This window comes from Chroicocephalus ridibundus, chromosome 7 (genome assembly GCF_963924245.1).
Source record: "Chroicocephalus ridibundus chromosome 7, bChrRid1.1, whole genome shotgun sequence".
Taxonomy (NCBI): Eukaryota; Metazoa; Chordata; class Aves; order Charadriiformes; family Laridae; genus Chroicocephalus; species Chroicocephalus ridibundus.
Window position 1 is genome coordinate 49,480,834 of NC_086290.1, and position 15,802 is coordinate 49,496,635.

At 45.5% G+C, this 15,802-nt stretch overlaps 1 long non-coding RNA gene across 1 annotated transcript; it reads right to left on the reverse strand.

The window, feature by feature from the left end:
- Positions 1 to 950: 950 nt before the first annotated feature.
- Positions 951 to 9,493, reverse strand: LOC134518373 (uncharacterized). The gene is made up of 3 exons (XR_010071951.1): positions 9,426 to 9,493; positions 9,094 to 9,215; positions 951 to 1,202 (listed from the first exon to the last, which is right to left on the reverse strand). It is a non-coding gene; the product is annotated as an uncharacterized LOC134518373 (long non-coding RNA).
- Between the last annotated feature and the right edge of the window lie 6,309 nt (positions 9,494 to 15,802).

Genomic DNA, 15,802 nt, shown 5'->3' on the forward strand with positions numbered 1-15,802 from the left:
TCGTGTGTGTCAATGCTGCTGTTCTTCCCTTAGTTCCATTTCCGTGCGTGTCAGTGCTGTACCTGTGCTGATTAAGTGCAGAGGATGAATTCACTTACTTGTTATTTCAGCCTCCTGTAGATCCAGATCCTTTTAACGAGTCTACCTGGCAGACACAAGAGGGGAGCTTGTTTGGGGTTTTTTATCTTACCACCACCACGACCCTTTTGTAATTTGATTGATAAGAGATAATTCTACAACTCTGTTTTCACTCCTGCTGAAGCTGTATTATCATGCCTAGCAGGGAAAGCGGCAAGCGGATGAATGCACATTGCATTCAGCTCTCAGGATTACTTTCCCATCTGTCCATCTGCATCGTGGCGCAAAATTAGAGAACAGTCCTTCCAGCATGCAGCTCTGCCCTGCATTTCCCCCAACTGAGTTATTGAATCCCCAAATTGTCAGTTTTGTCATCTTCTCAACTGTCTTCCCAGCCAACGAAATACATGTGAAAAGAAACTGCCTGTAGGCTGTAAAAATATAACTGCGAGTACGGAATGAAAGCTGAGCTGAGCTTCCTGTTCTTTTCACAGCTTTCATGCCAAGCTCTTTGGCCTCACTGGCTCTCAGCTCTCGATGGGAGAAGGAGCCTCTAAAAAGCCGCATGGAAACATTAACTGGCAACAGCAGAGCAGCCTTCCCTCCCCTCAGCTGCAGGTTTTGTTTACCCCCGCTTTGGCGTCCACCGTGGTGTACTGAGCTGAGTCAGGGCTGAGAACGGTGGGAGGGAAGTTGGGTCTAAGGACTGGAGTCACAGGTGGCAACAGCAGGCCTTTTTTATTGCCTCTTTTTTGAGGCCTTGGGTAAGCGAAGCCCCTCGTGCTTTCAGGGGAATAAAACTCCTCTTCCTCTGCCTTTGCCTGCCTCTGTGGCATACTCAGGGGAAAGGCTGTTGCCGTGTAGGGGCACATGACCCAGCAGGGACTGTTTTGGTGGAGTCATGACTGCCGCAAATGGAAGGTTGTGCTTGTAAATTTACCCCAAATAAAACGGAGGAAAGTGCCACCTTCTCCCTGAGGGCTGCTGAGTAGCTGTAAGCAAGTCTTATTCCTGAGCAACTTACTCGTACGGCTTGCAGAGTTTAGGTAACAAAATGGGGAGGGGGACCAGAAGGAATGTTGCTCCTGTTTTTCCTGCAGTCGTACGTTCTGGGCCTTTGGAGCCTGAAATGATATATAGCCTCGTCAGTCTTCATGTTAAGCACTGGAGCACGGCCTATGATTTTCACAGATCTCTGCTGATAAAGTATTTTGTTTGCATTAACCCACGTGTATCAGCCACTTCTTAGAGTTGTTCTGATGAAGCCCAGACTTTTTAGAACTCAGCTCACCTGTGGCTTTCTCATCCCCCCACCAGCACTGACTCTGGGATCATTTTTTATTTCCAGTTCGCAGATTCTGAAACGTAGAACCCTCTTTCTGTCTTGTTCCCTGCCCACTGCACTTGCTACCTGTCAGCGTTCACCTTACACAATCAGAATGCTCTTGAGGACTGGGACAGACCTGGTTCTCTGTACTGCCTCAAGTATGATGGAGTCCTGGTTCTTTATTGAATTTCCTCACTGACTGGGTAAATTACATAACTTGTGTTATGTAGGAGCCCAGAACAGGCATTCCCAGATGTTTTGGGTCATGAGTGAATGTACTTTCTTGCAAATGGCCAGCCACTGTTCCCTTTAAATTTGGAATGAGAATGGTATATGATGATACCGATCCATGGGCCTGCTGTGAATCATTTACCTGCATCCTTCTGACTGACAATGGGCTGCAGAGCGTGGTTGGGAATGCCAGTGAGATGATCTAAGTGTCCCATCTGGTTTTAAAATCTAGTGAGTGAGACCTATAGGCATTACTTTAACTTTCATAGTTGTGCCTGATATGTTTAAGCAGCACAGAGGCTACTTCTAAGAGTCTTCAGAATGTCTTTTATGTGGTAATAAATTAGTAAGAATGCAGTAAATAATGCGGAATGGGAATATTTACAGAGTATATATTTTCCCGCAAAGCTCTGAAAGGCTCGATAAGGGAGGAATATCCCTGCTGCTCACTGAGATATGACTCCCTGAGACAGAACGCAACAGATGTTTAACAAGCTTTAACAGTCCCCAGACAATAATTCAGGACCAGGTCTGAGGAGTACTGTGTACAATGTAAAGCCAGACTGGAAATTTTAGAATGTCAGAAGAGAGTTATTCCCAAAGGGTAGGTGGGCCAAAATAGAAGTAGTGACAGTGTCCAAAAAGAGCCAGTGCAAGCTCTTTGCTTCTGTTTTTTGTCCAAGTAATGGTGCCTCTGTTGACACAAACCTCTCAAACACCCTGCAGATTGAACAGGGGCTGTTGCCAGAGAGGAGCATGATACCAGATTAATCGCTGCTTGCTCTGGAGTTTGGCTTGCATTTTTCATGTTGGCTCGGCTTGGTTTGGCTTGCATTTTCATCGTTACTCTGATTACATTCCCAGTTGGGTCAGTAGGTACCTTTGGAAAGAAATTTTTCACTGTGGTGTAATTTACGGATTCCTGACTCATAGGTTGTAGTCTTCTGTCTGAGGAGTAGGGGAGGAGGAGGGCAGGGAAGATCACTTCATTTGGACTTTATTTTTCCCTTTCCCAAGTTGTGGGCTTTCTAACAGTTTGTTGGCTGCTGCAGAGCTGCTCAAGGGAGGTGACCAGATGTCTGCATTTTGCCTCTACTGTCTGGATTACAGGATGGTACCCAGTGTCCTGTTGAAAATTTCTACAAGTCTTTTTGTTTCTATGTTTTATTTGGGCTACAAGACTTTCCTTATCTCTCCCTTTCAGTGATATCCAGCACCAAGGCAGAGCCTTTGTAGACCAGGAACAATCCTGCACCCATGTGCATTCAGGTTTCTCATGGGTTCTCTGGGTTTAAGTGTTTATTAAGCATCTCATTCAGCCATCTGCTCAAGGTAGTACCTCGCAACTTGGAAAGTCATTCACGCTCGGTGTCAACAGATTTGTCTTTTCCATTGATGTGGGGAATATTAGGTACCAATTCCTTTCATCAGACATGGATGGAGCAGATCCAGAATGATAAGAAAATCTTTCAGAGTCGATTTGGTTTTGGTAGGATTCTGCTGAAAGTGCTAAAGGTGACCTCAATTGCTAGGGATGGACCATTGGTGCAGATTTGAAGGGACAGTAACATCTAGCAAGGAGAAGAGGAAGCAGTGGATGAGCAGGAATGTGTTCGATTGGAGTTTGAATGACTTGACCGAGGTCATGCACCAAACCCATAGCAGAGTTGGAACAAGAACCAAAGCTTCCTTTTTCTTCTGCAACATCTTCATCGTGGGACCTTCAGCCATTCATTTCAACACTCCAGTGAGGTGCTATGCAGCACAGAAGTGGGGGCTAAGAGACTGGGTTCATTAATCTCTTTACTTAGGCACATCCATTCAAAGTGCAACCTTCCAATCACTGTCCATCTGACCTCAGTGTTTCTCACTGATCGTTGTCAAATGCATGCACAGTGATACTGAGGTTGTAAGTCACAGTGGGCATCTTGTTACAAAGCTTGCTATTTTGTAAAGACACAGAATCATCGTGCTGGTAATAGCATCATCCGTCCGTTTCCCACTCCCCTCCCCACCCCCTTCTTGGCTGTCTGTTCATATGTTTGTATTTTTTGCAAATAATATCACTTTGACATAAAGAGCGCAGTGTCCCATCTGCGACTCGCATTACCGCATTTTATTTGCTCCTGCTGTCACACAGCCCCCACAGGTCATAATTCACTGTGGGTGTCATCACAGAACAACCTTGCTGGCCCTGTTATTGTTACTTGGCCCAGAAAGATGAGTTGCTGACCTTTCCCAAGCACTATTTCTGTTGACTGCTAAAAACCTTCAGAACAAAGTTGCGTGTTTCTTAGTGGTGCCAGCCAGACTTTATCTGCCTGAGAGCTTTGTGAATCTTAGTGAAGATAGCTCCAGGTATTTCAAAGGAGAGCCTAGTTTACTCTGCATATACTCTGAGGAAGAGTAAGCTTCAGGCCCTGACTGCTGGTACTACATACTACTGGTTAATCACATTCACATAGCTTCTGGTTTGCTTGTAACAGAAGAGCGAGCTCACCTCTGCTTGTGAGCTCCTGTGGAGAAGGTGTACTGCAGAGCACCACGTAGACTGCCTACTGCTGGTGTGGGCAGCCCAGTGCTGGTCTACGCTGTGAGGAGCTCATTAGGAATACAGTAGCAGGGCTGGAAAAAAGGCATTGTATATTCCACTGGTTTCACGATAACAGTTGCCAAATGCCTGATATTCTGCTCTGCATCTCAACTCTTTGGGGTATTACTTGCAATGCTAATTTGGAGCAAAGCTCCCAAGCTGTACCAAGCCGTACAGGGTACAAGTAAAGGAACTGCCAGCTCCACAATCCTGCAGATTATGGAAGAAAACCCCACCTTTCTAAATACATCATGGGGGATGAGATGGGAGGAATTTCTGGAAAGATTTGATGTTGATATTCATGGGAAAGTTTAAAACCAGAAGTATATGAAAGGTGCCCATGTTTTCTCTGATTTTACACTGAAGGATAAGGAAGTTGTATTAGTTTAATTCCATTGGGGAAGTCTTAAATGTTTCTCTGCTGAGGGACATATCTTAGGGCAGCGTAAAAAAGACAGACAGATTAGGTGCACTCCCCCAGCTTCCTCCTTTCACAGCTGTCAGCGCACACGATGAAGCAGCTGGAGGCAAAGCTCAGGCCTGATGCTAGAGGACTACATGGGAACTGTACAAAGCTGAGTTCTCAACCAGCAGCTTAACCACTGTTGCTGTAGCCAGATCGCTTCAGAAACTCAAGGCACAGTGGTGGGCATGCGGTGGCCATGGCACGTTCTCTTTCTGTCTATACAAATGCACCCTCCTGCCCCTCCCCGAAAGTAACTTCCTGCTTAGTTTTGTCTGTCGGGTAACCAGCTAACATTCCTGGTAGATGGATAAAGGCCATCTGGACACCGATTGCCTCTCTGTGTTCCAGATCACAAGCAGTGAAGCGTCCAGTATTTGTGGTACTGTGACCAAAGCACTGATGTGGAAGCTCTCTCAGAGTTACCTGTGTCCTTATATCATCAGCATGCTATATCCTGTTGTACTATAGATACCTGGGGGAGCGACTCTGCACTGAATGTAAATATTTTTAGTTTTAGTAATTTCAGATGGTCTAGGACAGTTGGTGCTGGCTAGAGATTAGCTCCCGCTTCTTTATGTACGCATAAACTACATTAAGTCAAGATCTTACGATTCCAAATACCACTGTCATCAATGGGAGTCAGTCCTTTGTTTTGTCTGTAAACAATGCAGTTAAGCAGAGGAATGGAGTTCAGTGTTGGAGAAGCAGAACTTTGTGGAGGGTCTGGACATAATTGTTGCATACGAGAGGTAAAACAAGGAATGTTGGTGTAATAGCAATGCATTTGTTCTGCCTTAAGTAACAGGAAACTTGGGCTTGTTCTTATAGCAGGTTTGCATTAAGTAGATAGGTGTATCATCAGAAGAAATCTTTAGCATTGTTTTACTTCACTGGTAATACAGTTCAAGAATTTAAGAGAGGGCAATCACCTAGAGATTGTGTCTCACCACTGCCCCCCTTTTATTGTTGGTTGGGTTTTTTTTCTATTATTTACTCCCAGCTGTTTCTGGGAATATACTGAAGTGGCCTTTAAGTTTAGTATCTGCCAGAAGATTTTACGTGTTTTCAGTGCCAAAATTGATGCGTCCAAATGATGCTCTGGTATCCTTGTTATTGCAGCGGCTTGCTATAGCTGAAGCACAGTCTCCCTGCACGGTTCTGACTAGTTCCGTGACTGCACATTTATAAGCAGCTGACATAGCTTCCTTTTTAGCTCAGAAGTCCCTGAACAGCAATAAAGGGAGAACAGAGCTAGTGAATTAGAGCATGTTTAGCTATTTATGAAGGATCACATATGAAACCAGGGTTGGAGGTGATGGCTCAGTGGAAACAAAATGTTGACTCCACTGAGGTCAAAGCAGTTACATCGGGATTCATCCGTAGCCCCCATTTATTTTTGGTTTGCCTGTTAACATTCCTTCTTATGTACTTATAGCACGCCCCTCCCAATATTCCCCTCACCCACTCAGTTTCACTGTCCTTTCTCATGACAGAGTGTTGGGGCTCTGGTTTAACTTATAGTTAGATATTTTTAAAAAAAACACACAAAACCCAAAAAAATCCCCAAACCAAAAGGCACCTAACTGCCATTGCTGTCAGTGGATCTTGGCTGTGAAAAAGTCCTAATAAATCCAGTACTTAGTATGTGCAGTCTCCAAAATCAAGACCAAGGCCTGCATTCTGATTTTAGAGATAAAACTGTACATCTCAAGTAACTCTGTAGGAATTGATAGAATAATTCCACATTTACCCTATCATTATAGCTGATACTGGAATTTTCCCTGTTATCTTTTAAATTAACAGCATAGCATATGCGTATTTACCTTGATTAGGAGCTTCAGATCATTCCTTCCATTATGTTTAATGCAAATATGGACGGTCTGGGTTCTGTCTTCGGTAGAAGTCTTTCCCAACCTTTCAGAAATTGTACTGCAAACTTTACATGGCTGCCCTTGGTAAATGTCTGACTCTGTTGCCAATTGCTGGTGCAGTCAGTGAGTTAATGAACATTAACCATGTCACCTGCGTCACACAGGCTGAACCGCCACAGCAGCCAAGGGTACGGTTCTCCTCTTGAAGGAAGAGAGCTGACTGCTCTCTCTTTGTGACTGTATCACATTTGTACAGGTTTGCCATAGGCTGTGAGCATGTTTTAACACTTGCGATCTCCCTCCAAAAGGAGATGTAATGAAATCGATTCACTGTAGAACAAGAGAGGGACAGATCATAGCAAGCTGGGAAGGATAACAAGCCAGAAAAACTACAGCATTCAGGAAAAAAGGAAACCCCAGCTGGGAAAAGAGACAAGCTGACATACTGGTCAGACCGCTATCCAAACAGTGGGAATTTTATGTGGTACACAGGAATGTGTTGGAGGGTTTGTGAAGGATGCTTGCGGAGCCCATCAACCAGCATTATCAGACAGGAAAGCCACTATCAAGCCCTGGCGTGATAAATGGTCAAAGAGCCCTGAAGAGTTCCATAATGGAAGCTGGAGTAGTTATGAGGTGTTTGGGGAATGCAGAGTGAGATAATGGGGTACCTAGCAGTAGATTACACCCGAGGCGTGAGCAAGAACAGCATGCTACTGGTCTCTTGACATTCCTGAAGCTCTCCAGGTGCTTGGGAAAGGCCTTTCTTGGAATGAAGACAAAGGCCGACTGCAATTAGCTGATTTGGGAACAAAGCACTGGCCATTTTATCCGGAGTTTTGCATGTCTTTTGCCAGCTCCACAGGGGGAGCTCCCCAGCCATGGATGCATGCAGGGGGGTGTCCCAGCCGGAATGTTGGGATATTAACCACAGAGCTGTCCTCTTCCCATAGTGTTGAGCGACCCTTCTCCTTTCAAATGCAAAATCCAAAGGTCAATTACTACAGTCGCAAGTTTACATCCTCCCTCCCAGGGATTTGCTTGTAAGACCCTCGGCCTGGGTCTCAGAGCGCACCAGAGCCCTGTAAGACTTGCTGTTACTTCTCCCGTTTGCCCACATCTGCCCTGGTCTTGGAATTTCCAGTGGTGTCACCTCTGGCCCCCAGACGGGTTAAGCTGAGTGCTGTGGAAAATAATGGCTAATAATAAGCCACATTGTAAGATGCTGTGCATGATGAAGCAGGTGCTAAGGAGGAGATGTGATTAAGGAACGGGTTTTGGTGAAGTGACTGTAGATTTTTTCCACTTCTTCTGTAACAGAGCGCTTTGAGACAGGTGCTGACAAAAAATGTCCCATTGCTGAGGCCTTCCCCTCGGCTGGCAGTCCTGTGTAAGCTGGAGCTAGGCCAGAGTATCAGGTTGCCTTCTGCCATGAAAAGCTAGAACTCTGATCTGGAAAGAATTGGAACTGCCTGTGGAATGCTGTCAGACACACGATCAGATAGCAATTTGCTGAGGAGGGGATGACCGGGCCTCAGTGTTATCCAAGATCAGTATTGAGAAAACAAAGTTTGCAGCCATGGCAGCGACTACTGTCTCTTAAATGTTACCCTTTACAGGACTTGGCACACTGAAGTGTAACAGAGACTGTTAGTCCTTCTTGTGGTGAGTGAACAGAGCCAAAGGAGCTGAAAGACCTTGCACGAGTTGGGGAATGGATGCTCCTTTTGCTGCCTGTGGATATACGTGATTGCACGTATACCTGCGGGCACATGCCTTGTGTGCGAGCTCTTTTACTTTTGGCCATCGTCATTTCAGTGTTGTGATAATTCCCAGTGCCAGGCAAGGATGACACAGAAAGGTTGCCTGTCAGTTATGTTAAATAACTGAGGACTCTTGGCTATTAGCCTACACAAAGTGATTGTTATCTTCAGCTGTTTTCAAGTAAGCTTTCCAGATTAAAACTAATGACCAAGATAAATCACTAAGAATATAATTGATTTTTAATATTTAGAATGTTTATGCACCTTTAATTGATACAATCTTTTAGTTTCACATGCTATGAGGCTGTGAAACTACCTCTGAGCAGTCATTGTTCATGTGTGCTCAACTCATCCCATTTCAGAATCAGCTTCTGTTATTTAAACTATCCAAGGTCTTTCTACACCTAAGGCACCTCTTTAAATCCTTGTTGCATAAATTCCAGTGGATTACTTTGCGGATTAGTCCATTTTAGTATGTTGTGTCTTCTCAAGGTCTAAAATGAGTATGACTTAAGACGAGTCTAGAAAGAACTTATTTTCAGATGAGGGTTCCCCAGCTCATACTTCAGCTCACAAATGTCCATGGGCACAGCTATGCATATGATGTGGGCAAATGGTACCGGTCACACAGACACATGCATGCTCCTGTCAGAGTCTGTAAGATGGAGTGAATATTGACCAGATTTGCTATATCATTCTGATTATTCCATCACGCTCATGTGATTTAATTTAGGTTTCTTTTCCTACCTTCCAAGCTCTCCCACCTTTTCTTTCCCCCAGATCCTCTGCATGGAAACTTGATGTTAAAACACTACTGGAAGCAGTTGCGTGAAAGGCAGTTCTCCTGTTGTCCCAAATGACAAGACCGTAGTGGGGAAAGTGATGACTAGTGAGGCAAGAGAAAGATTTTATAAGGTAATAGAGAAAAAGGCATGGAAAGGATTGAGAAAAGCTATAGGTGAAAGAACAGGACAGAAAAGGCAAGCTATTGAAACAAGCAAGGAAAAATGGTATTTCACTTTGTCTCTCAACGTCTCTTGGGGGGAAGAAGGATGGTGACACTTAACAAAGAATGGAAAGGTCATCTGAAACTTACCAAGTTGCCAGATCATTGTGAGAATAAAGGGAGCCTGTCCCCTTCCTCAGCCGGACAGAACAACCCCACGATCAGTGGGCTACGCCTCCCTACTCTTCTTACACTGGTTTCATCCAAGTACAGCCCCACCAGCTTTGGAGGGGTGCCTCCTCTGGTCGATGGGAGTAAACAGACAAGCATCTATTTTCAGATGCTGGTTAGTGGGAGATGATAGGCATGATCCCAGGCTTCCCTGCAGAGGAGTAACTTCCAAAGGTTGGAATGTGGAAAGTCCTCTGATATATCAGCTTGTTTTCTGCAATGCTTAATTGTTGTTCCAAATGTAAAAGTCATCAACAGTGCTGTCCAGGAACATCAGTTCACAGAACCCAATACCATATCCAGGCTACTGTGGAGTAGGAACCTACTTCTCTCTTTATATGATCCTGGCTTTTTAAAGAAGCCTTACAGCAAACTGAAGTCACATCCATTTCCTGTCACGCCAGTTTTGGCAGAAGAGTGTAAAGGGCTTTTAAGCCTCAGTAGTCCCAGAGATTCAATAGCTTGCCCAATGATTGCTGGAAAGTCAGTGGCAGAGGGAAGACCCAAGTCCAATTGCTAGTCCCTGCTCTGACTGGTCTGCTAACATGAATGAAAAGAGACTCAAGGAACTAAAACAGTTCACAAAAAATAAGACAAACTTACAAATGACGTCCAAAGGGGAACAAATCTGAAGTAAGGAAATCTGACAGCAAAGCACTTACCATATGCAGCTGTAGTGCACAATTGATTTTAAGGGCTCTGGAATTACGACTGCAGCATGCTGTATCAGCACGCGACACGCTGGAAAATCACATCGAGGGCACTAGCAGTCCTTTCGCGTGCGCACTTGCCTTCTGGTAATAGTCATGTTTCACACAGTAAGTGCAAAGCCTCTGATCTTTTGCATGTGCATTGATGTGGTTTGCGCTTGCTTTGGCACTGCACATCTACGTTTCTTCTGTCACGCTGAAGTACAGCAAAACACTCAGCCTTTAAGAACAAAGCCAATCAGATGCAAATTTGGCATCCTTTTGAGTCAGAGTTCAAGTGGACAGATATGCATTACAGTGATGCAGTCATTCCCTCTGCTTTGCCTGGTGCCATGAAGCTGACCATTTAATCCAGCCCTTTTACAAGCAGTATTTTTCATCTCTGCTTTGACACTGCCAGTGATTATAGTATGTTTTAAACATATATGCTGATTAATCCAAGCTGTCTTGTTGGCAGCAACCTAGAACTTTGAATCTTGTTCTCTAACTTCATCTTCTAATTGGTTAGAGGATTAATTTTGGAATACAAGTGACAGCAAGCAGGAGTTAGCCGCGGAAGATGCCAGGCACCGCTTGCTGGCATAGGGAACAGTCTCTTTGTGGAAGGCTTGAGCTGTTTTCCAGGTTGCTGCTGAAACTCTGGTATCCTGGAACCTGTCAGAGGAAGGGGAAAGAGGCAATGTAAGCTGGCAAAATGTCACGTCCAAACAGCTGGACGTGTATCCTGGCGGTCGGTCATAGTCATCAGGATTCCAAGCCTAAACCTGTGAATGTGCCGAGAGCTGATGGGTTAAGCTGGTGGTTAGAATGGCATGCTGCCATATGAATGGTGCCAGTGTTATAACTACTTCTTCTATTATAGGAGTACTGAGAGCTCCCAGTTATGCCAGATGCCACCTGGTAATTCACAGGGTAAAAAATAGTCTGTGACCAAAACAGCTGACTGCCATATTTGGCAAAACAGTCAGCGGAAGGTGCTTTACCTCAGGGGATGTTATTAGCTGTATTCTGCATATAGGGGAACTGAGGTAGAGGAGGGATGAAGATGTCTAGCGCAGAGTGGCTGAATCTACTTGGGCTACCACATTAGGTGGTTATGCCTGTAGTTTTAGAAGCGTCTGGCCTGGCATGAAAAATAAGGAAACTGCTGCCTTGAAAATAAATAAGAAAGAAACATTTTTCACCCTTAATCCATTGCACCTCTATGTCCAGTCTGTACAGTGCATTTCGAACTCTTTTGGAAGCAAATCTTGGTGGTGGTTGTTGTTAGTATGAAAGCGTGCTTTCTGTAATAAATGCCAAGAGTGCTTCTTGCAGGAAAAGCCTGGCACGGCATCCTGTGCATCACTGGCATATCTACTGACTTGGCCATCAGGTTTTCACGCAAGCCATCTTTCCAAAGCACAGCATCTGGCAATGAGCAGAAGCTGGTTGATTGTTTTCTTTTTTTAGCCGGTTTCCCAGTACAGAGTGGAAAATGGCCAATGCCATCAGAATCGGCAGAGGACAAGGGGATGTTAGGATGGGGCTTGGCAAAGAACAAATGAGCAAAAGTGAAGACACTGCCACGTGACCTACTTCTTGCAGGGAAAATCGCTTCCGTACCTTCTCAGAGCACTCCCAGCTGGAATGCCAGGAAGAGGAATAGCAATGCTTTTGGCATATAAATTGCAGTCAGGACTAGGATAAAGTGAGGAAGGACTGGCATAATCAGAAGAGTGCGCGTTTGCTTTGTCCCAGGAATATAAACAATAATGTTCTCCCATTGCAGATCCAATGCAGGCTTGCTACAAAATTGTCTGCCTTATGAACAAACCACCCTTGCACAGCAGTAACCTCTTACTGGTCAGTATGAAGTGCACACCCATGCAGATGCTTGGATTAAACATTAGAGACGCCTTTTGCCAAGGGCTGAAACACTCATGCAGTAAGCCTTTCTATGGGAGTCTTCTCCAAAAGAATGCGTTTTGCAGGTCACTGGAAAATGGAGAGTCAGCAGGAGCATGAGCAGATGCCTGCTGGAATAAAAAGCCTGCCACGTTTTTCCTCCGAAACGTTCAAGTTTCTCTGTGTGCTTGCCACCTGGCTGTGTTTGCAGGTCATCTGAGTGCAGGAAGACAGCAGATTCTGTGGAAATCAGGTACGTGCCGGGTCCTCTCTGAGCTTCTCCATTTGCCAGTCCTCATCAGGCCACCGTTTTCTGAGGTGAAATGTTCGTATCAGCAAAACTCAGTCATTAATGTTGCAGAAGTAGGAGCCCTGAACCGAGCTCTCTTTGAGGTCAGTCACTGCGCTGCTGCTCGGCCCCAGCAATGGCAGGAAAACGATTCAAAAATACTCTGAGGATTTTCCTTACCAGAGGGAGGCAACACAGACTGACCTGTTAGTCTGTGCAGAACCAAAGAGCTTTACCTTCAGCGTTTAGCTAGAGATAGCGCTTCCTAGCCAAGCAGAAAAGGCGCAGTATGAGATGTGGTTAAGCATCTGTGGGCAACGCTATATTTATTCTCACAGCCCAATTTAAGAGTGAGTGTAAATGGGATAGACCCATGTATACCAAAACTCCGGGTTGTACACCACCACACATCACACCCATGCGTTCCTCACCCTACTGCCTGGTCTTTGGTGTTTCATTTTAGCTTCCATTCTCACTCCTTTACTCCTTTATTGCTTTCAGCACCGAGAGCCTGAGGATCCTGCTTTATTCTCTCTGCTCTTTTGGCAATGGCAGTGGAGTGTGGTGGTGGAGAGATATAGTCTTAGTCTTCATGAGCAAAAGTTTGGCTGGCAGTAGTACGGAGGTTTCCAGTACCAGGACTGTCAAGCATCTGTCACAGCAAGCCCTTTAGACTCTTTTGATGGCAGAGAACAAGGCCTTCGGTTACTTTACAGAAATTAAGGTATGGTTTTCAAGCCATTGAGGAGAGGGGAAGGGAGAGGCAGACTTGTTCTGGGAAGCAGTGTACCAGAGGAGATAAATGGATCCTGCTCCAGGCAGATAAAGGGCACAAGTAACTATGTGAGAACAAAAGATAGGAAGAGACATGGAAAACATGAGTGCGGCCAGGGCTGGTGACAGCATTGTTCTCTGACACCTTTCCGAAAGCAGCATTCCCACAGAGAAAACATTTTCCACCTCAGTGGGTAACTGTCAGAAAATATAGCAGTTGCATCCCACCGCCTTTTCAGAAGGAAAGCAGCTCTTCGATTATTTTTTTGCAAGGCAGGGACAGCTTCCCTGCTGGCATCGATCCCTGCTGCCCTGTTGGTTTGTGAAGGTTTGCCAGTGTGGTGAGAGATGTGTCTGCTGTTGGAAGTTACTGGGCAATGAGGTGCGATACAAATTTGCTGGGCGCTAATTAATCAGTATGCTTTGTGCAGACTGAGACTGAGGAACTGACTCCATTCAAGGGCAGTCTTCCTGCATGCTAAGAACCAGACTAGCGGCTCTGCTGCTCAGCAGAAGTGGTCTTCCTTTACAGGTCGCTGCTCTGAGTGCTACCCAGATCTTTCCTTATCCTTCCATTGGCTCCTGGGCTCTTCACACTCTATTCTGGGCTGACTCATCGGGTCCTGACTCATGCCGGGTCCTGCATTTCGGTCACAACAACCCCAAGCAACACTACAGGCTTGGGGAAGAGTGGCTGGAAAGCTGCCCAGCAGAAAAGGACCTGGGGGTGCTGGTGGACGGCCAGCTTAACATGAGCCAGCAGCGTGCCCAGGTGGCCAAGAAGGCCAACAGCATTCTGGCTTGTATCAGGAATAGCGTGGCCAGCAGGAGTAGGGAAGGGATCGTGCCTCTGTACTCGGCACTGGTGAGGCCTCACCTCGAGTGCTGTGTTCAGTTCTGGGCCCCTCTGTACAAGAGGGACATTGAAGTGCTGGAGCGTGTCCAGAGGAGAGCTACCAGGCTGGTGAGGGGTCTGGAGACCAGGTCATATGAGGAGAGGCTGAGGGAGCTGGGCATGTTTAGCTTGGAGAAGAGGAGGCTGAGGGGAAACCTCATTGCCCTCTACAACTACCTGAAAGGAGGGTGTAGAGAGGTGGGTGTTGGCCTCTTCTCCCAGATGAATAACGACAGGACCAGAGGAAATGGTCTGAAGCTGCGGCAGGGGAGGTTTAGATTAGATATTAGGAAGAATTACTTTCCTGAAAGAGTGGTGAGGCACTGGAACAGCCTGCCCAGGGAGGTGGTTGAGCCACCATCCCTAGGGGTACTTAAGAAACGTCTAGATTTGGCACTGCAGGGCATGCTCTAGTGGCAGAGATTGTAGGGTGGGGTTTTTTTTGTTTGTTTGTTTGTTTGGGGTATTTTGTGTGTATGGTTGGACTCGATGATCTCAAAGGTCCTTTCCAACCATGAAGATTCTATGATTCTGATTCTATGATCCTACTAGCCCAGAAGAGAGCAAATCAATTTCTTTTTACTTGGACTGGTTTTCTGCTGGGTTGAATGGTTGAATTGGCTCATGAGGTGTTCTGATGAACCCGGAGCTGGTGCAACACAAACAGTGGGAGTGAGGATGGTAACAGAGGACTTGGCTCTCCATCTCAGGCACAGTGTACTGATAGATTGGATCAACTGTATCACCTCTCTTAACTCCATGAGTGTCTGTATAAGGAATAGGGGTAGAATGCGCCATATGCTGCACATTCATGACCTCCCTCACTCCGAATGAACTTCCATTTAGACAGGAGCTCCTTCCTTTGAGAAGGGTGTGCTGTTCTGGCCAAATTGCAGAGGAGGATCTTTTCTTGATTACTCCTAGATGAGTTCACATTAAATTTCCGTCTTTTTCATTGTCTCCTCTGCGCTGTTGTGTACTTCAAAGGGGATGGAGGAAAAAGGCTGATATGTTTGTCTGTTCTGCAGAGGAATAAGATCCATCTAATCCTTTTCTTACCGGTGTTTGCAACCACCCAGAGTCTGAGTCTCCTGAAAACACAGGAAAATGTATGTGATTTTTATGCTGGTCCCTAAAGGCCGAGGGAGTGTTTCCTGTAGAAGACTGCTCTTAACAAACCTGTAAGCAGAGGAGTTTGACTTCAGGGACAGTAATAGGGTCATCAGCAGAGATAAAGCTCTATCAGTAAAGGATACTATAACCTAGGAGAACTTCACAGTTGCTCCAGAGTTTGTCAAGGCCTCTAACCTTAACGTGCACTTTGCCAGTTTGAGCCCTGAAAGCAAAGGGGAAAAAATTGGCCAGTTTTACACTGAAACTGGAGAAATGAGTGGAACTATGTTGCCTTGTGTGTGATGGAGTGTATTCACCAGGGAAGGAGGTTCTACACTCTTACAGTGTGGCTTTTCAAGTGTCTCTGTCTTGCAGACCCATGTTTCCATTTCACATATCTCACATGGTGTCTTTCCTCATGCCTCAGAGCATTGCTCCAAGCTCCTTCTTATTTCAAAGGCATTTTGATAACCAAAAAGGACATGGGAGATGCATGTGGGCCAGGAGCACCTGGAATCCTTGAATCAATGTATCGTGTCTCATTGTTTTCATTACTGTCTCAATTTTGCTTTTCCAATTGGGAAGGAAGCCAAAATGGAAAGGTAAAAATAGAATGTGTGTTGGGAAA